This window comes from Canis lupus, chromosome 3, assembly GCF_003254725.2.
Source record: "Canis lupus dingo isolate Sandy chromosome 3, ASM325472v2, whole genome shotgun sequence".
Taxonomy (NCBI): domain Eukaryota; kingdom Metazoa; phylum Chordata; class Mammalia; order Carnivora; family Canidae; genus Canis; species Canis lupus.
In genome coordinates, this window is record NC_064245.1 from 38,534,871 (window position 1) to 38,560,536 (window position 25,666).

At 39.1% G+C, this 25,666-nt stretch overlaps 1 protein-coding gene and 1 long non-coding RNA gene across 4 annotated transcripts in view; one reads left to right on the forward strand and one right to left on the reverse strand.

The window, feature by feature from the left end:
• The window catches only part of ENTREP2 (endosomal transmembrane epsin interactor 2), a 452,783-nt gene that overhangs the window by 146,062 nt on the left and 281,055 nt on the right, over positions 1 to 25,666 (reverse strand). The window lies entirely within an intron of this gene.
• Positions 42 to 8,889, forward strand: LOC112653810 (uncharacterized). The gene is made up of 3 exons (XR_003132545.3): positions 42 to 240; positions 3,240 to 7,586; positions 8,313 to 8,889. It is a non-coding gene; the product is annotated as an uncharacterized LOC112653810 (long non-coding RNA).

Consider the following 25,666-nt stretch of genomic DNA (forward strand, 5'->3'; position numbering starts at 1 on the left):
AGACCGCGCTTGCGTCGGAGGAGACTGCGTGCCGCGTCACGATGGCTGCGCGCTGCGTCAGGGGCGTCTGCGCGGCCGGCGCGTCGGCGGAAAGCAGCGGCGTCCCGGCGGGGGCTGTGGTCCCGGCGTCCCGGGCCGTCCTCGCCAGACCCCCCAGATAGACACTAGGAACCAAGGCTCGTAGGCAGGTGTGCGCAGCCAAGCTCAGGACCACACCGGCTCGGGCAAGTACTGCAGAGAGTGAGTACGAAGAGTTTGAAAATCGCGAGTATTTTTAGGTAGAGCGTACTTAAAAGTCCGAATGTGGGGGGAAAGGTAAGGCGAGGGGAGGAGGAGGAGAGCGTGCGTGGAAGCGAAGGAAAAGCATTTCCTTCCACACGAAACTACGCAGAAAGGATAAAAGACCCAGCTGACTCCTCACCTGGCTTGCCCTGGCCACGCCTTTCCCTCGGCTGCGGTCCAGACCCTCCAGAACCTTTACCACCAGTTACTTTCTGTCCGGCCCTTAAGAGTTTATTAAACACGAATGTTTGGTAGAAGCCGGCTTGCCTTGCAAGCAGGATTTCTAAGCACGTTTTCACTCTTTGAGTATTATTATTCTTTTAAGGATTTTATTTATTCATTCATTCATTCATTCATTCATTCATGAGAGACACAGGCAGAGGGAGGAGCAGGCTCCGTGCGCGGAGCCCGATGCGGGACCTGAGCTGAAGGCAGATGCTCAACCACTGAGCCACCCAGGTGTCCCTTTTTCAGTATTTATGGTCTCTGCATTCAGCTGCCTCCTGTGGGACAACCAGGACGAAACCACACAAAGCATGTGCCAGTGAAGTCTTGGCTTACGTCTTTTGGAAAGCACTTGCTCCTGTAAAAAAAACTGCCTTGAGCCCAGCATCACCATTTGCACAGAAACGGCCAAGAAGAATGCTACAAACAGAAACGTGCTGTCTCAAGAGATTCCCATTTTAATTTGGGGCATCACTGATCAAGAACTGGAATAATGTGAATCTCTTAAATGTCTTGATTTTTAATATCTTAGCCTGAAGGCTCCGTGAGAAAGAAAGGAGAACCCAGGGGTATCATTCCTTATAATCTGTGATGTCTGCACTTTGTCTATATATTTTTAATTGTGCAGCTCTAATAGCCAACAGGAGTCATTTCATTAACTCAGACCATCTGCAGCCTGCTGCCATCACTTCTACAGATCTTAGCAAATGTGTTCCTTTTCGATTTACAGACTTGCAGAGAAGAAACAATTTCCTACTTTGTCTTTTTAAAGCTGCCCAGAAAGTGGGAACACTCTTCAAAGAACCAGATCATATTGAGTTCCTCTTTAATGCAAATATATTCAAAGGAAAGCAATTCAAAACACATTATTTGAATAATAGCACCAAAACACAGCCTTATTAAAATTTCATTAAGTGTTAGTAACATAAAATTTTTGTTTGTAATTCAATATGAAAATGCAATCTGATAATGGCAGTGGGACTGTGAATCTAAATGTAAAATGATATTCTGTGTTGTGATGCGAGTATGCAAATCTGGCAAACTATGAGTAATAACTTTCTGTTCTACACAAGATCTAACAATATATCCTCAAGCATCCATCTTAATGACAGAAGCCTACTAAGAAAAACAAATACATCAAGGCATTCATTTTTTTTTATACAATGAGAAAATTCATCTTCATTTTCCTTACAAATGTGGACTTCTGTTAAATCTCCTGCAATTAAGAATTCTGCAGAATTCTCCAAAAGGATCATTTGTACCCTGAGTTAAAAAAAAAAAAAATCAACCAACAGATAATAGAGAAATGAAAAATGAGATGAAAACCATTGTTAACAATTAGGCTGCATTTTCAGTGTAAATGTGCAGTATCCTTCAGCAGCATTTTTACTCAGCAGATTGTCATACTCAAAATAGGTCAGAAAAGATAACAGTTAAAACTACCTCTTTACACTGTGCCCAGAAGAATGCAGGTGATAAAATACAGACATCTAATAGTATTAGAATGAAGTTTAAGCATCACATGGAGAAGTTACCCAGCCACCCTCCATTTCAGATTGACATGGAAAGCCATGGATGTTTAGGGAAAAACTGTTATGATGATGGTAGTAACAACACTAATAATAATACATGTAAACAGCAGCTGATGATTATTACAAAGGTAACTGTGGGTCAGACTCTGTTCTAAGTCGTCTACATGTATTACTCCATTTAATTACCACAACAGCCCTATGAGGCCTGTGTGTTGACTATGTTTCTCTTCTCACAAAGGAAGAAACTGAGGCACAGAGGGAAATATTAACTGTTTTGGGGTCTTATAGCAAATAGGTGGTTCTGGTGGTGGATCTGGTTTTGAATTAAGACAGTGTGCCTGCCTCCAGGGACACTTGGGTGGCTCAGTGGTTGAGCGTCTGCCTTCAGCTCAGGTCATGCTCCCGGGGTCCTGGGATTGGGTCCCCAATCAGACTCCCCTGCAGGGAGCCTGCTTCTCCCTCAGCCTATGTTTCTGCCTCTCTGTGTCTCTCATGAATAAATTAAAATAAGACAGTGTACCTCCAGACACACTGCTTTTAACCATATGTTGAAGCAGAGAACATAATATGAGGTCCTTGAGAAAGCAAAGGTCAGATGGACCTACAATTAGAAACCTGTGTGACTTTGGGGGAGCTACTGATGTTCCTTTCTGTTTCCAAAGTAACAAGATGAGATAGTAGTCTCCGTATCCAGAGGGAATACCTTCCAAGACCCTCAATGCATGCTTAAAACTGCAGACAGCAATGAATCCTATATGTACTATGCATACATATGTACTTAGGATAAAATTTATCGGCACAGTAAGGGATTAAAATCAAAAACCAATAATAAAATAGCACAATTCTAACAGTATATCTAATTAAAGTTATGTAAATATGTGTCAAAATGTCACCCCTCTTATGATGTGAGATGATGAAATGCCTATGTGATGGGATGAAGTGGGGTGAATGACACAGACACTGATGTAGCCATTAGGCTATTATTGACCTTCTGAGAATATGTTAGAAGGAGTATCATCTGCTTGCAGACCACAGCTAATCAAGAGTAACTGAAAGAGTGAAAAGCGAAACCACAGGTGGGGGGGCGGGGGGAGCTTACTATAATAGCCCAGGCATCAGGGAACTAATGAGATACGTTTGCCAAGTACCTAGCACAAGGTTGGAACAGGGTAGTTGATAACAGTTTGCTTCTTTCCACAGGATTTATGTTAAGGAAAATATCTCAGGACTCTACGAAGCTGTATGTAGAAAGATGTTTACTGCAGTGTAATACTTCTACACACAAAAATGAGAGAAAGGTCTGGAAAGAAACAAAGTGCTATTAAAGTTATTTTCTTTTAAAAATGAAACTCATTGTTGATTGTCTTGCTTAAGAGATAAATGAGAAATATATTCTCAATGATTTTAACTTCACATTGACACCATGCTATAGCAGTTACACACATTCAAATTTTCAGTAAATTTAGTGTGACTTGAATATGACATTTGTGATTTTGTTCAGCCAGTGAAGTAACAAAGACAGGTAGTTTAAAAAAAAAAAAAAAAAAAACATTTTCAGCTTATGTTAATGACCTAAACACTTTTATTACTAGACTGAAAAGGGAAAAAAAGAAAAATTCTTGAGGCAAAAATTAAGCTAGCTAAGATTTCAAATGTATTGAACAAAAATGCTTCCCAGTTACCACTTGCTCTTTAGATGTCTCTGAGTAATTAGTTGCTTTATTTCATCTCCTTGGTAGCAAATGACTGCCAACAAGCTCTAATCATCTTTATTATCTACTGGATTCTCCTCTTCATTCATTGGTATTTTTTGCAAAACCAAAGAAAGGTTTTAAATTTTCTGTCAGCAGCCTAGTGCAAAAAGCAGGTAAGGGCTTTCTGGGTAGAAAAGCAATGATAAAAGGATGCAGCCACCGTATATGAGCAGCTTCACTGCCTTTTCCAGTGAAAGAAAGTGGGACGGTGTGCTGCATGTGAGCAAAGGAGTTGGAGCAGGGGAGGCAGATCCTGTTGTGGTGAGTAGATAGGAAAAGGATTCCGTATACTTTAATGGTTGCAATAAAATCCCTTGTGTCCACTCATTTGTAACAAAGATATATACAAGTTAAATCACACAATAGGACTACTTGATAACACTTTGTCCTTCAAGCAAGAATACTTTACGTGGCGATACAGCTGTCCTTGGCTGGTGGAAGGGGGTGAAGAGGTATAGCTTGATGAGATAGCTCCTTTCAAGCACTGCAGCCATTTGGCCCAGAAATACCTTAGACTCTCTTTTCAAGAAATACAAATCTTCCAGTTACCGAGGGTAACTTTTTACTTAAGGAAATCATTAAGGTCTATTAGGTTATAAAATTACACATAAGGTCTCAATAGTGGCCAATAAGTTTCTTCTTGTTTGCTTGGTTTTGCCTCTTGTTCTGCATCTTTTCCCTTTACAAACTGCTTCTTCCCATCTCTAAGAGACCTTGGTAAGGCTCTACCTGAGTGCATGTGATTCAGGCCAGACACAGTGACTGGTTTAGCAGTCCAGTCAGCATCCTCCAAAGGTTCACATAAGTTCTCTTTTCTCCAAGCTAACAAGCTCAGTGGTAATGTAAACCTAGCCACCTTTGCCTGGGTGTAGCCTGCTTCATGGTGAAGCCAACTCAGAGATCTAAGAGATGAAGAAACAGTCTTAATGCTACCATCCGAATTCCTGGATCCTGAGTTCAAGGTCAGACTCCTGGGTAACTATTTACTGAAGCAAGTCAGATCTTTTGCTTTATCTGCTTCCAGTTGATTCTCCTCACTTGAAACTGGAAATATTCTGGCTAAACAGTTCCAAGCCCAATTAAGCAGGAGAAACGAAGGTACTAAGGAAAGAGACTTGGTTTCAAGAGAATGGAGCTAAACAAAGTTATTACCTATAAAGTTGCTGAAAGTAATGAGAGGCACTCTGAATATAATTTGATATTTTTATTGTTTCTTGCCACGTTCTGTGGTTGAAGAATGCACTTAATGATTTTAATTGCTGGCAATAAAGCCAAAGTAGAAATCATGAAAGACTTTTTCCATATAAGAATGTACATATGAGCTAATCTGGTGATTTACCTCTGCAGAAAAAAGTTTCAGACAATCTGGAACATATTTTAAAGCATTTGTTACTCTAGTTGTTTCTCCATATGTAACAAAGTATTTTCCCACAGGCCACACCATTCAAGGTGACAGAAGCCTCATTCTTCTAGGTTTCATTTTAGAACAGAGGTATACTCACATGGCAAGGGTACCAAAGAGGAGAATGGACAAGGCTAATACTCCCAAGAGAGTTGTTTTGAGAAAACTGAACAAATTGAAATGGATTAAGAATAAAAGATGAATGAGAAAGAAATATGAAAATATGAGGGCAGACAAGATACATCTCACATGTATGTATAACTGGTGCTCCTGAAGGAGACAACAGTCATAAATAGAAAACCAGAAATAATACTCAGAGGTACTCTAGAGATGGCTGTAGGAGTCCTGGCGAGATGGTAGGTAGACACAGATACCATCTCTGATCCCCTCTCTTTCCTTGTTCCCCTCCTTGAACTAAATCAACAACTAAAACAGGTATGCATTCAAGTCTGGAGAATACACAAAGGCCATGGGTTCTCTAAAATCTGCAAAGGAGAGAGGACAAGGCTTCTTCCTCCTTGAGTTGCAAATGAGAGCTTAGGTACCTGCTAAGGAGAAGGCCTGCACACTCCCAAGGCCTGGGAAGACCCAGGATCTTGTGGTACTTTGGATATTCAGCTAGCAGAAACCCATGTCTCCCTTCTGAGAAAGCCTACTGCTGCCATCTTTCTGAGAGTAGTCCAAGTGCTTGCCCAGGCTGCTAACTGCCCTTAGAGGAAGCCTTACAGACAGGTCAAAATGCTATCAGGCCTTGAGGCTGGGAGAGGCCTTGAGGAGTTTCAAACATTTTGAGTCTGGACTCCAAGAGGCTGCTTCACGGTACCTCAGGAGACCCATAAACAGTGTGTTCTTTGATTCACGGTGGTTCATAGAAGCAAAACCTGTTGTGCCAGAAACTTCTGAGCCTCTCACCACTTCCCAGCCTACTTACCAGCAACTCCAGCAGCATGATCTGTAGAGGAAAGAGAAGTACAGAACCTGGCACAGGTGAAATAAAACAGCTCATTAGATATCCAAGAATTCAAAGAAGCAGTAAGAGTGACAAAAAGCTACACTGACCAAGAAAGAACACCCAGATATAAAATCTGGAATGGAGGGGATATTACTACCAACCTTGAAAAAAATTAGAATGCTGTGAGCACTAAACAGCTATATACCAACAAATCAGATAAATCTGGTGAAATGGAAGAGTTCCTAGAAAGACACAGATTTCAAGAAGAAATAGGAACTATAAATAAACCTACAACAAAGGAAGACTGAATTAGTAGTTTAAAAACCTCCCACAAAGAAAATTGGTGGTTTCATTGGTGAATTCTACCAAAATTCTTTTAAAAAGAATTAAGACCAACTCTTTACAAACTCTTCCAGAGAACTGAAGAACCAATTCCCAGCTCATTCTGAGTCCAGTATTATCTTGATACAAAATCAGACAATGGCATTACAAGAAACTACAAAGCAACATTCCTTTTGTTTTTTTCCCCCAACATTCCTTTTGAATACAGATGCAGAAATCCTTATCAAAATAGTAACAGACAAAATCTAACAATATATAAAACAGATTGAAGACAATTCCTAACAAAATCCCAGCTGCATTTTTTATAGAAATTGAAATGCTGATCCTAAAATTCATCAGGAAATTCAAGGGACCCAGAAAAGCCAAAACACTTAAGAACAAAGTTGGAGGACTCACACTTCTACAATATGTCCAAACTTACAACACCATGGTAATCAAAGCTGTATGGTACTGGCACAAGCACAGACATATTGTTATGAGCTAAATTGTGTTTCCCTCCTCCTCCTCAAATGCATAAGTTGAAGCCCCAATTACTAGTACCTCAGAATGTGACTGAATTTGGAAGTAAGGTCTTTAAATGGATTAAGTTAAAATGAGGCCATTAGAGTGGGCTGCTAATCCAATAACACTGATGCCCTCAGAAGGACACCATACTTCTTCATCCCCGGAAGAAATACCAGGGATGTGTGCACACAGAAGGCCATGCAAGGACACAGTGAAAAGGCAGCTGTCTGCAAGTCAAGAAGAGAGGCTCAAGAGAAAACCACACTTACCAACAGTTTGATCTTGGACTTCTAGCCTCCAGATTGTTAGAAAATAAATTTTCTGTTGTTTAAGCCACCCAAGCCATGGTATTTGTTATGGCAGCCCTGGTAAACTGATACACATATAGAGCAATGGAGCAGAAGTGAGAGTGCAAAAGCAAATCTGTACATCTATGGTCAACAGATTTTTTTTTTTTTTAAAGGGGACCAAGGTAATTCAATGGGAGTAACAACAAATGGTCCTGGGGTGACGGATATCCACATGCAAAAGAATTAACTGGACCCTGACCTCACACCACATACAAAATTATAAAGTGGATCATGGACCTAAATGTAAGAAATAAAACTTACAAAACTCATTTTAGAATGAAACATAGCAAATTTTCATGACATGGGGTTTATCAAAGACCTCTTAGATAAGAGACTAAAAGCAGAGGTGTTAAATTAGAAGACTGATAAATTACACTTCATCAAAGTTAAAAACTTTTCTGTGTCCAAGGATACTCAAGAAAGTGAAAAGGCAATCTACACAGTCTGGGGGAAATTATTTGCAAATCATGTATCTAATAAGGGAATGATATGTAGAACATATAAACAACTCTTGGAACTTGCAAAAATCCATTTGTAAAACTAGGCAAACGATTTGAATAGACATGTCTCTAAAGATGTAAGCATGGCTAATCACATGAAAAGATGTTCAGCATAATTAGTCATTAGGGAAATGCAAATCAAAACCATAATGATATACTACTTCACACTCCAGAATGGCTATAAACAAAAAAGGCAGATAATATCAAGTGTTAGCAAGGAGGCAGAGAGATTGGAAACCTCAGGTATTGCCGTTGGGAATGTAAATGGTACAGCTTCTGTGGAACACAGTTTTATTGTGAATGGGGAGTGACTGCTAAAGGATATGAGATTTCTTTTGGGGGTGATTGAAAATGTGATAAAATTAGATAATGATGGTTGCATAACTCTGAAGTATGCTAAAAAACACTGTATACTTTAAAAAGTGAATTTTATGATATGTTAATTATGTCTTAAACCTATTTTAAAAAGGACCTGAAGAAGGCCAAGCTGAAGAATCTTTAATAAGTTGCTCCTTCTGAAGTGTAATGAGATGAAACAGAAGAAGTCTAAGAAAACAGTAATGAGAACCATCAAATGATGTAGTTAGGGCACCTAGACTTTCTGAATCAATAGCAACAGAAAGAAATTTTAATTAAAAAGTTACACTAAAATGGAGCAGAGTCTACTGTTGAAATGATTTCTGCTATTATCACAAAGATGTTTGTATTTTAGGCAACAAATGAACATCTTTCTGCTACATGGTTTAATGGAACACAGTTTCATCCTTCCCCTGCCACCAATTTTCTCTGGGTCCTGGAAGGCCTCTCATAGTTAGATCTCAGCCTCTTCACCAGCAGAAAGGCAGGGCTGACTTAAGCAAACTTTTTCAGCTGTAAAATCCCATTAATATATGAAAGAAATAGGGGCTCCTGGGTGGCTCAGTTGGTTAGGCATCTGACTCTTGATTTCGGCTCTAGTCATGATCTCAGGTTTGTGAGATCATACCCTTTGTCAGGCTCTGCACTGGGTGTGGTACCTGCTTGATTCTCTGCCTCCCCACCTCTAATTAAAAAAAATATATATATATATATATACACACACACTCACACATGTGTGTGTGTTTATATTATATAAAACATATAAACAATTCTAAATATAAAGAATTATATATGATATATACATTAATATATGTAAAGAATTCCTTTATATTCCTTTCCTTGCATGTGCATGAGATGTGGATGCTGTGTGTAGCTTTCAGAAGCCTTGAACAGAAAGAATGACACTCCAGGCAATAAACAAGTTTGATCTTAACTGGACAAAAGGAGACACAAATAAGGCTTGGGGAAGAAAGAAACAGAAAGGGTAAGACAACACACCTTTTGACATCAGGGAAAAATGGCAACCTTATAAATACACATCAGTGCTGTGGTTGAGAAAGTGATTTAAGGAAGAGATAAAACCCCACACATAAGTGAAAATCACATCCATCTGTGAAGGAAGAAAGAGCAGAGGGTAACCTGCTGCCTACCTGCTGTGTCTGACCCAGCTGACTTGGCTGCAATGTTGTTTCCAGCAACCAGGAAGCCACCGTGTGGCAAGCACAGCTGTAAATGCATGAGAGGCAGAGGAGCTTGGTTTTCTGAAAGATTGCAGCCTCTTGAAGCTGGCAACAACCCATAATCTGGCTGGACAAACCAAGGCATCTTTCTTGAAAAGGATGACATTTTTTTAAATTCAGATTTTATTAATCCCATAATTTTGAGAGAGGTGGTGTGGGAAAAGAAAATGTTAGCTAATTAACCACTTCCTATGATCCAATCAGTCATTAAAAATGTGCTTACGAAATTTTCTTGAACTGCACAATTGATTATAATTATCCAAGTGGTTCATACTACTCATGCATGTTTTCTTTTCCTTTCACATTTATGTCTAAGCAAATCACCTAATTCAGTGTGGTTATTACTCTACACACTTAAAAACTGTATATTGGGAAATTTCACACAGTAATTAATGTGGCTATATCTGTTATGTTTAATCCTTTGTGCCCAGGTGTGATTATTAGGTGCAGATTACAGAAATTCAGCCCAACTCAATTGCCACTTAATATTAACATCCATTCACATGTTCATTTGATTAATCTTACTCAAGGGTGATATTTTCTAAATATATAAATAAGCTATACAACCAACATAACAAGTGACTGGTTTATGAGTGGACTTGTGACCCCTGAGACTCTATGCTATATACTTGGTCTCCAGTTTTCTTGGAAAGAGAAGACAGGAAGTTATAACCTCAGGCTCTGGAGGTTTTGGGGAGTTCCAATCTATCCTTACCACCTGGACTCATGCAGCACCCTCAAGTCTAGCCTTGTTTCCTACCTGTAACTGTTCCTAATATGACAACGACCAGGAGACAGCTATGCTCTGAGAGCCCCAGGCCAGCCAGCCAGCAAATGTTCTCCTGCATCCTGTGGCTACTGATGATGCCTAGGGTAGGAGTGTGTCCAGAGGCTGACCCACTATTGTTCCCCATGGCCTTTGATAAAAGTGCACACTTAGCACAGAGAGCCAGAAATCAGTAAGACTTTATAGACCAAAGGTCAGGTAATATGGAGAAAAGCTGAATCTGTGGAAGAGCTCAGAGTGAGAAGCAGCCATCCTAACCCAGAGTAGGATAACCCAGGGGACTTCTGAGCAGCAGAGAGGGACCCAGTATGGCTGAGGTGTTACCCAGCTGTCTCCATTGAAGGAGAAGTTGCAAGGTAGGCCTGGAGACAATCTAGCTCTATTTGATTCTGAAAATGGACACTATCCCTATCCCCACACCTCCTCCGGCCATATCTAAAGTGAGACAGTGGAGTTTGCCAGCCCAACTGCCCCTTCCCCACAGAGGGAAAAGCAGTCTCACCCTTCTTCATCTCTAAGGGATCCTGTCACAGACACCAGCTGAGCCCAAACCAACATTGGGGAAACTCCCAGCAACATGATCAGGCAAAGCAAACTCACATGCATATCTCAGAAGCACAGTGGTTTGAAGGAAAAAGACAGCCTAATTCCAGAACAGATGGCTACTATGGAGCAGAACTAATAGAAGAAACAGAAATAGACTATCAAATAAAAATATAATGAGAACATATAATGAACTATTATTAGAGTACAATAAAATGCTTCTAGAACAAAATAATTCTTGGTTTTTAAATTTAAAATTCTAGTAGAAGTACTATAAGAGAATGGTCCCTGCTAAAAACGAAATCACAATTTTAGAAGGTTCAAGTGAGAGATGTGTTACACAATACAGGACAAGAGTTATTGGAATAAAAATCACAAGTGAAATATCAAGATATGAAGGGCAGAGCAGGAGACATAATAAATCACAGACATTTAGGGGAACAACCTAAGACAGAATATGCAAACTATATCAAGGGAAAATCAACTCAAGTCTTCTTATTTGAAAGGGCTCTGGAAAAAGAATTTAGACCCATCCTACTAAAATTTCTGAATTTCAAGAATAGAAAAATCATATAAGCTTCCAGACAAGAGTTAAATTGCTTCTAGAAACAATCTAATATCACATTTCTCAGTTTTAATTAAAAAATTCTCTACCCATGCAAACTATTATGTGAGTATAAAGGAGCAGATTATGCGATTTGCTGAGTGGGAAGCAGGTGTCCCAGGTGTCCTCTTTGAGAATACTCCAAAATACTCTCACCAAAGTATCATATCAAACAAGGAACCATGGGATGTGAAAACAGAGTTTAGTAAGCAGAACAAATCTTGTAATATTTATTTTAAAATCTTAATGGACAATGATAATGTGAATGTAAATTGTTCTACAGTTGATCATAATTTCTGAAGTAGAAGAATAAGATTTTGGTAAGATCCTGGACCCAAACAATCTCAGCATACCCCAGGAATAAGGAGAAGAGGTGGGGGATGTAAAGAAAAATAATTCTAAGGGTCTCTTCCAGAAGTGAAGAGGACACTGAAGCTATTTCAGTGGGAGGGTGTGCTGCTTATTAAGCTCTGATCTTTCTGTTCCAAGTCCTCTGCTCACTTATGCTGGGGTTGGGTGTCTGTAAACCATAGATGGCCTCCTGTTGGTTTCTGTTGGTAGGCCTTGCTTCTCGTTTTCTTGCTCTTCCAGTCAGTAAGGTCCTAGAAATACCCCTGTCCTGGCAGCAGCAACTGGTTTCAACCTCCACTCCCAGAACCAGCCTCATTGTGCTGTCACACAGGTGGCAAATTACATCCCTATATATATTAGAAGGATAAGGGAATATTAATTACAATGTTCACATATTTGAAATAGATGAAATGGACAAATTCCTAGAAAAATATAAACAAAACTTATATAAGAAAAATACACAAAGTTTTAATAGTCCTAGGAACTACTGTTTCTGTAATTCTAAATCTTTCCTCAAAAAACCCCCAAAAAACTCAATCCAGAAGACTTCACTAGTGAAATCTACCAAGCACTTAAATGAGAGATAACACCAGCCTTAAATAAATGCTTCCAGAAAAGAAAAAGAGGAACTATTCCCATTGTGTTTTATAAAGAAATCATAACCTTAGTATAGAAATCTGACATTTTGAAAAATGAAGATAAAAGGCCAATATCCCTCACAAATATATAATCAAAAGCCCCGAACAAAACAGAGAACATCAAGAGATTCAGCATTGAGAAAGCTGAGTTCAATCTAGGAAGGCAAATTGGCTGAGCATTCAAAAGTCAATCAAGGTGATTCACCACATTAACAGAATAAAGAAGATCTTTCATATGGTCATCTCAAAAAAGTCAAGGGAGAAAATTCAATATCCATCTTAAAAAATATTAACGAAACAAGAAACTCAAATCTTGAAATAGAAGGGGAAGTTAACTGATCACTACAATCCGCATTAAACATCATTCTTTATTATGAAATACTGAAAATGTTCCTCTGCGATAAATAAAAGTTACAAAGATTGGGAAAAAAACAAAGTTGTCTTTTCTTTTTCAAATGACATGATTCTAGATGTAGAAAATTCAAAAAACTATACAGATAAACCATTAGAATTAGTAAATTATCAAAGTAGGTGAAGACAATGTCATTAGGCACAAATCCGTTTCATTTCCACTTTTCAATGACAAAGAAAATGCAATTAAAATATATGCCATATGTGACACATTTTCCCAAAGATGGATCCTACATGCCCTTTTGTACTATAATGTGGGTGGCTGCTTTTCCCATCAAGAGGCAGATAATTTTTTCACCCCCTCACACATGGACTAACTTTGTGGCTTGCTTTGAACAATAAAGTGTGGTAGAAGTTACATGATGTGAATTTTGGAGCATATGCCTGAACACACCTGCATCGGCTGCTTTTGTCCTATTGGGATATTCCCTTTTATAGTGCTCTCTTTACTGTGGACAGATGCCCTACCTAGACTAATGAATGATGATGAGAGGCCCAACTTCAGCAGCATCAAAGTTCTGAATATTCAAGTGGGGCCATTGGGACTGCCAAGCATAATCTGAGTACCATCACAGGAGGGACTTCAGGCAAGACCAGCACAGTACCCACAGAATCATCGTTCAGGGATAATAAACTGTAGAGATCTAAGCCATGACATTTTGAGGTGGCTTGTGGCACAGCAATCGATAACTGATCACTATGCACAACACTGCCAAAAAAATTAAAGATAGGTAAGTAGATATAGGACTTATAGCTAATGAAAAACATGTAATGCCTCTACTCAGATATTTATAAAAATATTGAAAGAAACTAAAGATGATCCAAATAAATACTCATAGGATGGAAAATATACTGTGGTAAAGATGTCAACTGTCTCCATAATGATTTACAGATCCACTATAATCCCATAAAAAATTCTAGCAGGGTTTCTTTGTAGAATTTGACAAGCTGACTACAAAATTTATACAAGAATGCAAAGGGCCATGAATAGACAATCTTAAAGAACAAAGTGTCTACTTTATTGCATACCAAGATTTACTTAAAAGTTATGGTTATTTAAGACAATATATAATATAGACAAAAAGACCAAAATATCAAATAGAGAATCCAGGAAGTGACCCATGGATAGAACAGTTCCACATCACATGGATGATATTTGCACAGCAATGAGGAAAGGACTGTCTTTTGAGTGGATCTAGGTCAACTAGATATTCATGTCGAAAAATGAAACTATAGGGATGCCTGGGTGGCTCAGTGGTAGAGCATCTGCCTTTAGCTCAGTGTGATCTCAGAGTCCTGGGATGGAGTCATGCATCAGGTTCCTTGCTGGGAGCCTGCTTCTCCTTCTGCCTATGTCTCTGCGCCTCTCTCTCTCTCTCTCTCAGTCTCTCATGAATAAATAAAATCTTTTAAAAAAATGAAACTATATTATAAAAAAATTAAATGCAATTATAGTTCTGGATGCAAAAAGGGAAATAATACTATTTTTAAAGATGTTTAAAGATAACAGGAAAAAATCCTTATGACCTTGAGATAGGAAAACCTTATTTTAATCAAGACACCAAAAAGATGGTTTTGAGATAAAAAGCCTCTGAATGCAAGAATATATATATATATATATATATATATATATATATATATATATATATATCTGTGATTGTGTGTGTGTATATATATATCCATCTGACAAATACAAATAACTTGACAAAGGGCTTCTTTCTAGAATATATAAAGAACTCTTTAAAACAAATAAGTACTTACAACACAATGGAAAATGGGCAAGAGCTTTTATAGGTACTTCACAAACAAGGGTACCTAAATGTCTAATAAACATATGAAAAGGTGTTCAGCCTCATTAGTAATTAAGGATATGCATAAAAATAAAAGCTACAAATAAAATAAAACAAAACTATAGTAAGATACCATGATTCACCCACCATATGCCTCAAAGGAAAATCTCTGGCAACACCAGGTACCGGTGATAATGGAGAAAAACGGAACCCTCATACTCTGCTAGAAATAATGTAAACTGGAACAATCACTGTGGAGAAATATGTGGCATTATCTACTGAAGCTAAACCCACACACCCCAGAATTTCAGTTCTAGGTAGTGCACAAAAAAGATATTTAAGTGAACATTCATAGCAGCATTATTTGCCAATAGTTACCAAATTGAAGTAATCAAACTGACTATCCACAATAAAACATGTAAATATAAAATGTGGGACATATAGTAGAACACAATACAGCAATGAGAATTAAGGAACCCCATCTAAATGCACCAACATGAATGAATCTCATTCCTCATTCATTGCTTTTGTGGATTCTGCCCTGACCTCCTGGAATACAGGTATCAGAGGGACCCTTTTCAAAGCCCTTCCTCTGCTCACTATTACAGAGCTCCCTTACTTAGGGTAAAAGACAAAGTCCTTTAAATCATCCACTAGTCTCCACACAAGGTAGCCCCTGTTGGACCTCTAATTTCAATGCCTTTTACCCCTCACACAGTCCCTTCCAGCATACCTCTCCTTGTCTCTTGAGTGTGTCCAGCATACTTCCACCTGAGGGCCTCTGTACTAGCTAGTCCCTTTCCGGGGAAGTTCTCCAACCCAGCCCTCTCCCAGGCCATGATCACATAGCTCACTCTCACCTCCTCCAGGTCTCCAGCAACAGGAGAGTATCTCTCATCACTCTATTAAAATAGCCTCATACCTTATATTCCTTATGTGCTTCCTGTTTTCCACTTATCTGCATGTTACATATGATTTACTACCTGTTTTTCCATCTCCTTGAACTAGAATAAAGCTTCATGAGAATGGAAATTTTGTTTATTTTTTTCGTGGCTATATCCCCAGCATCCGGAACATCTCCTGGCATACAGAAGGTGCTCAATAAAATCCTGTTGAAGAGCAACGACATAAAAGGTGCTAAAATGTTGACTGAAGCTCTCTATGCTCAAGAGGAACTTGTCTACCAGTGGGCCTCACTGATGAGTTCCCCTATCTCCCCAGAACTGTGATTTTTTTTTCTCCCCTTGGACAATGGATTTCTACAGAAAGGAATCTTCATGCTTCAGCCTAAGGATGGTTGGGACTAGCAGTCAGTGCTCTGGGAGTTACAAAGAGGGAGGCTGAGATGGCAGATGGAGGCATGGCCTCACTATTCCCCCCCAGAACCTCATTTAATCTTATGTGTCCCCAGAACATCCATGTGTGCCATAGGGGGTCCAGTCTCCCTCACAGATGGGATGGGTCATGGGGCTAAGTCTGGAGCAGCAGGATTGTGTCACCTCTAGTCCGAGGCACTTAGCAGTGAGGGGGACACCCCTTTCTTCTCCCTAGGCAGCTATGTGGGGACCACAGATAAGATGGTAGAGCCACAAACAGAAGTGGTCTCAATACCTCCCATGGCCCCAAAGAGTTGCCTAGCCAATATAAGACATTTTGTGAGCAAGAAACAAACCTTTGCTATGTTGAGCCATTGAAATTTCAAAGTCTTTTTGTTTGTTACTGAAGCATAGACTAGCTCATCCTGACTTTCCCATAAGGCATCACACTTCTGCCTTAGTTGTACCTGTCATCTCTCCAACTCCCCTTAATCCTAATGTCTCTTTGACTCAACCCTTGTCTACTCTTGGAGAAGGACAATTTCAAAGCTGTACAGTCTCAGCTTGGGACTCAGGGGAGGGGACAGGTTTAACTGCTTACCATACAGATTAAACCAAACCTCTAGTTTTTGCCCCATCCATATCCTTGCCTTCAGAAATCTCCAATGCCTCCAATTCCTGAAACTTTTCAGGGCCATTAGGCACAAATGAACTTGTTTCCTCCTGGCTCTACCCTGCACCCCCAGCACTCAGCAGAATGGAGAAAAGCAGACACCTAAGCTGCTCACCATGCAACTATGTTTTTCATCCTTGCAAAACTCTGCTGGCATTTCCCATCTGTTCATTTATTCTTTATGAGTTTTTAAAATTATTTTTAAAAATATTTTTAAAATTTATTTTAGAGAGGGAGCAAGCAAAAGACAGAGCATGGGGAGGGTAGAAGGATAGGGAGAAATAGGCTCCCCACTAAGCAGGGAACCCAATGCAGTGTTGGATCCCAGACCCTGGGATCATGACCCATGCCAAAGACAGGTGCTTAACTGACTGAGCCACCCAGATGCCCCAATTCCTTTATTTCCATTTTATTGGTATTTCAGGAGAAATGCTGATAAACAATATTTATTGAATCTTTACTTTGAATGTTTATTACAGTTATTATTAATAATAACAAAACATTTAGGTTCACATAGTTTTTTCTTCTAAGAAGTTCGAAGTTCATTTTAAATGTCAGCTAAAACAAAAGGAAATGTGACTATTATTTTTTGAAAACTAGATAGAGTACAGCCCTGTGAAGTCTTAGAAACTGTCCATGACTTAAATGCTGGAATACAATCTAAGCTCCCATCTCATGGTTTTCTGATTTTCTACTACCACACTGCTTTAATTTATATGCCATTTCCCCACTTTAAAGAAAAAGCTCATCTGTATCAAAGAATACCTAGCTGAAGCCTGACTGTAATTTTGCCAATACTTTGAGGACCTTAACAAGTTATTTCACTAATATATGAATACAGTCATCACAGGCTTTGGTTCATAATTTCATATATGACTTTTAACATGGTTATGTCACAAAACACAAAAAGGTATAATAACATAATGGAGAGAAATATTTTGGGATTGGAAAATGCAGAGGTTCACCATTGTATAGTTGGACATCTTGTTTTAAAAAGTAACAGAGTGGGGGAGGATAATGCTTCTTTTATTTCTCAATTCTTCTCCATTCTTATGTATTCTCTAGAATGCATGATTATTAAAAAAAAAATGCCAGATGCAGGTCAAATACATTTGCCACAGGAAACAAGATAAAAAGCAAAGTTTTCTGCTTCTCAATACTACTTAGTATTAAAACACAATGAGGGATCCCTGGGTGGCGCAGCAGTTTGGCGCTTGCCCTTGGCCCAGGGCGCGATCCTGGAAACCCGGGATCGAATCCCACATCGGGCTCCCGGTGCATGGAGCCTGCTTCTCCCTCTGCCTGTGTCTCTGCCTCTCTCTCTCTGTGTGACTATCATAAACAAATAATTTAAAAAAGAGTTTAAAACACAATGATAATGCTTTCTCTACTGCAGTGATGCACACAGATTCTGTCTGAGAGGCCATGTATCAATGATGCTGTCACAAAAACACACCAGCAGGCTGGATCTATATGATTCACAGCACAACAACCATTGCTTATCATGAGGCCTTTTCTCAATTAAGATCCTTATGAGAGGCAAACATTAATGAAGAGGATAGAAAACAGAGGTGAACCTATGTATTAAGTAGACAGATCTTTGGTTTGTAAGTGACAGAAACCCATCTCTCTGTCCTTGGATTTACACTCTCCCTGGAGCATGGCTTTCAACACACATTGAGAAGCACGAAAGTGGGCAGTGCTGAGCAGCATCTTTCAAACTTTGCCACTGGAGACAGATTAAGTCCAGATACTCTGAGGAGTGGGATTCTCCAGCCTACCAGGGACTAATCGCCACATCCAAATCAATACCTCATGCTGTCCTGACAGAGTGCTCTTGCAGTAAGCGCAGGACAGGAAATTGATACTGGGTGGGTGATCTCACCATTCCCTACAGCCTAACCTCCACTCCCTGTCCTCTTTCATATGGTCACCAGGGAGGCCTGGAGGCAGCAGTGGATACCTCCTAGCCACAGCATCCCCTCGTGGGAGAAACGAAAGCTGATGGTGAGGTCCACCGTGTAAGAGGAAGGGCCAGCGCCAGAAATAATCTGAGCTTAAAAATATAAGATACATATATCCAAAGGAAACAAAGTCACTATCTTGGTAAGATACATGTACTCTCATATTCGCTGGAGTATTATTCTAAATAGCCAAGATATGTGAACAACCCAGGTGTCCACTGAGGAATGAATGGATAAAGAAATTGCATATGTATCTAGGAAGGTGTCTATGTATGTATATATAATATACATATGCAGATATAATGGAGTAATATTGAGGCATAGAAAAGAAGGAAACTCAAGGGGGGCCTTGGTGACTCAGTCGGTTAAGTGTTTGCCTTGGGCTCAGGTCATAATCGCAGGGTCCTGGGATCAAGCCCCTGGTTGGGCTCCCTGCTCAGCGGGGAGCCTTGCTTTTCCCTCTCCCTCTGCCCCTCCTCCCTCTGGTGCACTCATTCTCTCTCTCTCTTCTCTCAAATAAATAAATAAAAACCTTTAAAAAAAGGGGACTCTGCCATTTGGAACAACATGGATAGACTTTCAGGGCATTATGCTAAGTAAAATAAATCAGAAAAAAAATTCACTTATATGTGGAATCTAAAAAACTCCAAATTCTACACACAAAAAACATATTGATGGTTATCAGAGGCAGGAATGAGGTGAGCAAGATGGGTAAAGATGGTCAAAAGACACCAACTTCCAATGTTGAGAGAAGTCAGTCCTGGGGATTTAATGTACAGCATGGTGACTCTAGTTAATAATACCATGACATATATTTGAAAGATGCTAAGAAAGTAAGTCTTAAAAGTTCTCATCATAAGAAAAAAAAAACTTTTTAACTGTGTGAGGTGATGGATGTTAAGTAAACTTGTGGTGATCATCTCACAATGTATACATACATCAAATTATTACGTTGTACACCTAAAACTAACACAATGTTATATGTCAATTATATCAATAAAACTGGGGGAATGTTTTCAAATTAAGAACTACACTCTTTAAGAAGATTTTCATGGTGCAATATGTACTCAAGTCAAGAGGTTCTGAATATAAGAAAATATCATGAGGGACGCCTGGGTGGGTCAGTGGTTGAGCATCTGCCTTCAGCCCAGGGCGTGATCCCGGAGTCCTAGGATCGAGTCCCACATCGGGCTTCCTGTATGGAGCCTGCTTCTCCTTCTGCCTATGTCTCTGCCTCTCTCTCTCTCTCTCTCTCTCTCTCTCTCTCATGAATAAATAAATAAAATCTTAAAAAGAAAAGAAAAGAAAAAATATCATGAGAAGGGGCACATGAGTGACTCAGTGGTTGAGTCTGCCTTTGGTTCAGGTCATGATCCCGGGGACTTGGGATCAAGTCTGCATTGGGCTCCCTGCAGGGAGTCTGCTTTTCCCTCTGCCTATGTCTCTTCCTCTCTTTGTCTCTCTCATGAATAAATAAATAAAATCTTAAAAAAAAAAGAAAATATGAGAAGAATCTCTATCTATCTATCTAAAGGATACACTGTTTATCATACAGTAACAAATAAGCCAACGAATAAGTCTAAAGCTGGAGCTCATTCTGGGTTTTTTGCAACAGAAATCTGTTTTTATTAAAATTATACTTCAAAATTTGTTGCCGTAATGTATGTAATTATACTTGGTCAGAAAACAAAACAAAAGACAAATACTATTATTTGTTCCAGGTTGTACATAATCATTCTTCTACATGATACCATAATTCATATTGTCCAGTTTCCTTGACTTGATCACCATGCTAAGAAATCATTACTTTCTTAAAAGGAATTTAATATTCAAAACATAAAATTTATCTCCTCTCTGTGTTCTGTCCAGGAATCCCAGCCTCTGCCCTGCCCATTCTCACTTTGTACTCTTATGGTTAGTTAGTTACAATTGTTTTTTTTTCTTAAATGTAGTTCATTTTCTTTTTAAAAATTAATTATAGGGGCACCTGGGTGGCTCACTTGGTTAAGCATCTGCCTTTAGCTCAGGTCATGATCCTGGGTTCCTGGGATCGAGTCCTGCATTGGGCTCCCTGCTCAGTGGGGAGTCTGCTTCTCCCTCTGCCCTTCCCTATTCATGCTCTGTCTCTCTCTCTCTCTCAAACAAATAAATAAAATATTTTAAAAAATTAATTCTAATTTTATTAATTCAACCCTCTTTTTAAAGCTATGTCCATTTAGACATATTTTCTTAATTTAAGAATGCCCAAGATTCACCTAAAAAAACTCTCTGAGGCTCTAGAGTAAATATAAAAATCTGCTTTGGGTGTACATTAAGCATTTCCATGCACTTGGATTCACTGACTAGAAACCAAAACCAAAAACCATAACTTGTTCAGAACATATAATACAAATCTAAAAATGGAAATAACTACACACAACTATAAACCGAATGAGGAGCAATAATACTAAAACATTTTAACATTAAAAAAATGGACCCTTTCTGTCTCCTTTTCAGTGTCTTCCCCAGAGACTGAGAAGAGTCAGGTGCGAAGAGCCCATATCCCAAAAGGTGGGCAAGAGGGTGCAGCTTCTAGGAAGAGGGCTGGGTGGGTTCAGGAGTCTCTCAGAGCTTTAGTGTGGAATGTGGGCAAGATGGGTCTAAGTAGAATCGAGTCCTCCCTCTGTCCTTCCAAGCCAGGTCAGACAGGTGTTTTCCTCCCCAGGCTAACCCAGAATTGGATCAGCTAGGGTGACTGGGATCAGCCTCCGCTGGGAAAACAAATCCAGGATCCTCAGCAGACAGTTAAGCACAGTAAGAAGCAACTCCTAATGTGATGCCAGACTTTCATAATTATGGAATTTGGAAATAAATGCTGTGTAATTGACCTGGAAGATAAATGATATGTAAACAAATAAACATAAAAATAGGAAACATTCCAAGCAGAGTGTTTCAATTGACAAGACTTACAAGTTGCTCAAAAATTCCCAAAACCTTTCTTCTTTCTTATAGGAAATACCCAATTTGTACCAACTCCCTCTTCCCATTTTCTGTGAAAGACATTAATATGGTTGGCAGGAAAAAAATGGGAGTAATTATTTTTGGCAAGCAGGATAAGGTTATAAATATGCCCATTCTGAAGCTATTGTAAGAGCTCTTCATTAATTTTTCATTCATTTGAAAATCTAATATAAAGTAGTCTGGCTGCTGATGGACTTAAACTTTATCAAGTTCCAGTAGAATTAATTCCTATTTGCCTTGAGTGCAAGTGAGCTGCACAGGCCCATTAAAACACTAACCTCTGCACTTCTCTAAGCCAGCATCACCATACTTAAAATAGTTGGTAAATGGGGACTTTATATTTCACATTCTAAGATGAAAAGAGAGATGAAAAGCTCATCATGATAAATGAAATATTTGTGTGTGTCTTGCTAATCAAATATATTCTTAAAATGGCTTTTCTCAATTTTCCAAAAAAAAAGATTTTTGTTTTTTCATTCTCCTCTTGGGATTTTACTGGATAAGAAGCCTCCAGCAAATGCTATATTATATCAGATATTTGTAGTGTAAGGATGAAGAGTGGGATCATGTACAAAGTGAACAAGCATCAAAAGTGAAAAAGCACAGAGAAAATGGACACTGGTTTATAGATTAACTATACAAAGCTGGACAAAGATCCCAGGGCTTCCAAAGTCCTGCCCTCCTGGAGAGCTCCAGGGAGCCACAGTTTAATTGATAACCATGGCATCATTGAGTCAAAGGCAACACACAGAGTCACAGACTCAGACAGAAAACTCAGTATAAAAATTTTAAAACTTTGCCCATTTGCTAAAAGCCTGTCAATCTACTGTGGATTTCAGTAACAATACAGGAAAGCAGACAGCTAGGGAACAAAGCACTCTGAGGAGCTGAAGTTTTTGTTGATGAATACCTTAAGGACATAAGTAAAAGTTTTCTTCTGCCTTTCCTGCAAACAGGAAATCCTGAATGCCATCTAATCTTTATTTGATGCACCAACACCTCTCCATACTTCAAGGAAGTCCCTAAAGATAAGCAATGCTTTTCATGAATTTTGTTAAATGAAATTCCCTTTCTTAAAAAAAATTATAGCAATTATTTATTATTTTAGCAATGAGCACTGCAAAGAAAAACTTCACAAAACCCCTTCTAATGTTTTGAAGCAAAAATATGAATAACATGATTAGAACATTCAAATTGTACAGAAAAAGTACTAAATAAGAAGGTTAAGATCTTCATTGTCATCTAAGTTCTAGGCCCTCTCTCTGATGCTTCCATTATGAATAGCATCTTTTGACTCCTTCCAGAAAACACTGATGATTGTTCTATACATATTCATCTATCCAGAAATTATTTTTTAGATGGATAGAAACAGGGCATACTAAACTGTGTCCTGTACCTTGCTTCTTTCTCATAGTAAGTCTGAGTAAGTTTTACAACAAGACATGGAGTTTTAACTCATTCTTCCCAATAGTCAAGGCATAATATCTCACGCCCTTTTTACCTGGTGATTCCCCACCATTGTGATTCCATGCCTCATCTTAATCCATCCATCCATCCGTCCATCCATCCACCCATCCATCCATCCTTGCATGTGGTCAACAGATATTTTTTGAATGCCTTATAGGCCAGATGGTAATCTAGACTCAGAGAACAGAGCAGTAAACAAAACAGAAAATATATCTACCCTCATGAAGCTTACATTCTGGTGAGAAAGGATGAAAAAGAATAAAAGTATAGTTAAGTAAATTAATTATTATCAGAAGGTGATAAGCAAAGTTACAAAGGTAGCTAGTATCAGAAGGTACTAGAGGGGGATTCTCACTTTACAGAGTCCAGGGAAAGCCTCAAAGAGAAGGCAACTGACAAATGTGAGTGTCTAACCTGGTGGATATCTGAGTGAAGAGGGCTCTGGCAGAAGTGTAAAGCCTGTGAGGCAGGAGCCTGCCTGGTGTGTTGAAGGAACAGCCAAGAAGCCAGGGGCTGCAGCACAATGGTACTGGAGATGAGTGGTAGGAGGTGATGCTGAAGAGGTAGCACAGCCCTCTAGCTATTGATTCTTCCCAGGAGAGGCCTAGACATCACAAAGCAGAGACAAGCTAACCCCACTCTGTGCCCTGAGGATTCTTGACCCACAGAACCCATAAGCAGAGGCAAGTGGTTTTCCTGTTAAGGCTGGAAGAGTTTATGTGTACCAGTAAGTAGTAGCCAAGACACCTCTACCAAATATGCTAACTTTTATCATGAATATTTGCTGAAGCTCATCACATAATTTCCTTCATCTTTTAAGGAATAAAAAAAAATTTCTTCAATCTGTCCTGGGTGTAAATCAAGTTTGCAGTCCTGCATCCAACATTTCATGATCACAATGTGCCATCCTTTTTATGTATCTCTAAGAATTTGTTTCCATGGTTATTTCTTCTCCTTTGATTTTTCCCCTTGATTGCAGAGACATGTTTATTAAAATTTTTAAAGGATTTTTGCATCTATATTCAAGAGGGAAATGGTTCTGTAATTTTCCTTTATCATAAAGCCTTTGTTAGGTTTGGTACTAAGGTCATGCTACCTTCATAAATGGGAAATAATCTTCTTTTCTATTCTCTGGAAGAGTCTGTGTACAACTGACCCAATTTCATCCTTGTGTGTTCAGCAGGATTCACCAGTAAAGTCATCTGGGCCTTAAGTTTTCTTCCAGGTAAGGTATTTAATTATGGATTCAGTTTTTTAAACAGTTAATTCAAATTGTGTATTTCTTCTCGTGTCAGTGTTGGTAGGTTGTATTTTTCTTTTTTTAGGTTGTATTTTTCTAAGCATTCCTCATTTTTTCTAAATTTTCAAATGTATTGTGATAAATTTGTTGACAATATCCTCTCATTGTCTTTATAATGTCTGTAGGATCATAAGTGATATCTCCTTTTCTTTTTAAAGGTTTTATTTATTTATTCATGAGAGACACACACAGAGAGAGGCAGAGACACCCACACAGGCAGAGGGAGAAGCAGGCTCCATGCAGGGAGCCTGACGTGGGACTCGATCCCGAATCTCCAAAATCAGGCCCTGAGCCGAAGGCGGTGCTAAACGGCTGAGCCACCGGGGCTGCCCGATATCTCCTTTTCATTTCTTTTTATTTCTTTTTTTTTTTAATTTTTATTTATTTATGATAGTCACAGACAGAGAGGCAGAGACATAGGCAGAGGGAGAAGCAGGCTCCATGCACCAGGAGCCCGACGTGGGATTCGATCCCGGGTCTCCAGGATCGCGCCCTGGGCCAAAGGCAGGCGCCAAACCGGCAGGCGCCAAACCGCTGCGCCACCCAGGGATCCCTCCTTTTCATTTCTGATATTAAGGATTTATGCCTTTGGTTTGCTTCTTTATCAGTCTTGCCACATATCTACCAACTTTATGGGTGAGCAATAAATCCTCTTTGGCCTTTATTCATACTTTTTTTTTAAGATTTTATTTATTTATTCATGAGAAACAGAGAGACAGAGAAGTACAGACAAAGGCAGAGGGAGAAGCAGGCTCCGTGCAGGGAGCCTGACGTGGGACTCGATCCTGGGTCTCTAAAATCAGGCCCTGGGCTGAAGGCGGCGCTAAACCGCTGAGCCACCAGGCTGTCCCTATACTTTTTATTGTATGTTGAAATTTTATTTTGTTCCCTTCTATGCTTATAATTACTATTTCTTCCTTACTAAATTTCCATTTAATTTGCAGTTGTTTTTCTAAATTCTTGAGAGGAATACTTAGGTCATTATTTGTAGCTCTGCTTCTTCTCAAATATATGCTTCCAAAGCTATATATTCCCTCTAAACACAGCATTACCTCTATCTCCTTAGTTCTGCTTGGCCATTCAGTTCAAAATATTTCCAAACACTGATTATGATTTCTTCTTTGATCCATAGGCTATTCAGAAGTATAGTACTTAATTTCCAAACATACACATCTTTTCTACTTATCTTTTTCATATATAGTTCTAGCTCAATTATACTATTCTCAGAGACCATGTTCTTGGTGTTTCTAACCTTTGATACATGGTAAAGCTTGCTTTATTGCCCTGTGTATGGCTGATTTTTATAAATATTCTACATGTTCAGGAACCGTGTATACTCTGCTGCTGCATTCTTTTATTGTTTCAACACTGAATGTGAATA